The 2,395-nt window shown below is 47.3% G+C and overlaps 1 pseudogene; it reads right to left on the bottom strand.

Moving 5' to 3' along the window:
• Positions 1-78: 78 nt before the first annotated feature.
• LOC107577330 (kelch-like protein 33) lies at positions 79-2,065 on the bottom strand (annotated as a pseudogene).
• Between the last annotated feature and the right edge of the window lie 330 nt (positions 2,066-2,395).

Below are 2,395 nucleotides of genomic sequence, written 5' to 3'. Positions count from 1 at the left end.
AGTTCATGTCAACAGACATGGAGAACAAGCCACAAAAGTGCACTTGGAATTTCCTGGGGTCTTTAAATATCCATTACTTTACCTGTAAACAGATTTCATGGTGTCAGACTTTGCATAGACGTGGCAGCCTCCAGCTACATATAGTTGACCGTCAAGGACCCCAACGCCGTGTCTAAATCTGGCCTGATCTGGCATTTCTCCCAGCAATCTCCACTCTATCTCCTTCACGAGGCCTGTTCCACTTCTCAGAGAGTTAGCAAACCAGAGCTGCTTGCTGGGAAGCCGTTGACCCATGTCTGGATGCAGCTCATCACCTCCGACCAAAACCAGGGCGTCTTTGGGATGATGTACACGTTGCCGCGCCACATGGTCAGAGATGCCAAATCCAAACTCTTTTAGTGCTGATTTGTAGAGTTCAACCTCGACTTCTCTACTGCATTCCATGCTCAGGTTCACAGCACAAACCTCTCGAAATTCTCGGGAAGGTCATGAATGGAAAATGCACCGCTTGCATGAGCTCTTCGACCTGCGGGAGCCGTTCGGTGGGATCCGCCTCCACCCAAGTGATGACAGTGTGTTGCATCGGAGGAACTGCAGAAGCTTCTCGGCCGGGAGGTCCTGAAACTCTGGGGTGGCAGATATTTCTTGGAAGTGCCTGAGGACAAAATTCTCAGCCAGCAAGTCAGCCATCCCGTAGGCCTCTGCGAAAGACGCCACATCCAGACAGTTGTGGATGTCCATCTCTTGCTCCAGGAACTTGAGGCAGAGTGAGGTGGCGGGCTGAATTTGGAACTGGAGTGAGGTACAGGCGAGTTCGAACACACAGCCCCATCCGAGCACCAGAGCACCACTGTAGGCACAGTGCAGGAGGGCCTCGAGCTCAGCGGCTCCCACTAACAGCAGAGACACATACTCCTGCTGGCTCTCCTTCATACCGCTGGTAAACATGCCTCTGAAGTAGTCGCTGCTGGCTGCCAGGAGCACCCTGTGAGCTTCATGAGCCAAAGAATTGAGTCAGTATTGTTGTCTTTTTCCACAGTTTATTAAAAGCTGAGTTGAGCAGTTGACAAAATGGAGGGGAAAAACACAGTTGTCCATTTCTTCTTGTTCAAATTCAAAATTTCAAATGTTCAAAACATTCAGATTTGAATGATGGATGGAATGAAATCAAGAGAAACCAATCAGCAACTATATGGTAACATCCCGGCGACCACCCACAACACTATCATTGTGTTGGCAAGCATCACTCTTTCTTGTGCAAATGGAATCTTTTAATGTGGGTTATCTAGTCATGCTTTGCAGTGTTTGGCGCCTTACCAAAGAAAACAGCTCCTTCTGCAACCAGTTCTACATCACATCCCACTCTTTTGGCCCACAAGTCTTGCATGGACTGCAGGTTGACCTTCATTTGCTCTTCTGCTGAGATCTTTGTCCGTTTTTCTTGCTTGTTACCTCCATCTTCCTCCACTTTGACGAGCTCCATGACTCTCTGAGCTCCCAGACTAACAGCTGCAGTCTGGATCTGCGTCATGTTTTCTTTGTTCAGATTGGAGATTGCTCCAGTGTAAGCGAGCTCCACCGCTGCAGCCAGACCAGAACCATTAACCTCAGGACCCAATATCAGCGAGATCTCCTTCTCACCTCCATCCCTCTCCTGGAGCTTTTGCTGGATGACGGAGCTCACCGCAGCCATGACAAGCGAGTGAACATGGAGGCTCAGTCCATCCTCGGTGCTCAGGATCTGCTCAGGACTCCTCCAGAATCTGGAAGATCTCACTTGGGTAACTTTGTCTATGGTACCTTTGCAGTGGTTCATCTTCCTCCATATTATCGCCCTCTGTTTCCTTCACCGGCCCTTCTTTCATTCCTATCCTCCTCTCGTTGTAGGACATGATCCATTTAAGCTTCCTGTTCTCCTCCTCAAACTTCTTTCCTTCTTCTATCATTTTTTTCCTGCGCTCTTTCTCGCTTCTCCAGCGTTCCTCCCATTCCATGGGCAGATCTTTTCTTGTAAATTCCATGAAAACCAGCCGTCAAGTGCACTGGTGTTCTCGTCTGGGTTTAATTCTTGTTATAGCAATACATCTACTTATTGTCGTTCTCTGTTTACAGCACTAACTCTTGTCGGCGCTCCTGTACTCTGTATTTCCCTGAAGTCAACAACATGCTTATTATAGGTTCTGGGCCAGTAGATCTCATTTCGATAGACCTGCAGCCTTTACAGAGAGGTCAAAGTCAGCTGCTTTGGTTTGAGATCAGTAGTCACAACTATTCCAAAGTCAGTGTTCCTCTTTAGATTAGATTAGATTCAGCATTATTACAAAGCCAATGAAATGAGGCTTGCGCAAAAGCAATACACACACATATATATATATATATATATATATATATATAT

This window comes from Sinocyclocheilus grahami, unplaced genomic scaffold, assembly GCF_001515645.1.
Source record: "Sinocyclocheilus grahami isolate Dianchi unplaced genomic scaffold, SAMN03320097.WGS_v1.1 scaffold5759.1, whole genome shotgun sequence".
Taxonomy (NCBI): Eukaryota; Metazoa; Chordata; class Actinopteri; order Cypriniformes; family Cyprinidae; genus Sinocyclocheilus; species Sinocyclocheilus grahami.
Note: the sequence above shows the minus strand (reverse complement) of the source record. Positions and strands in the feature narration are given on the sequence as shown.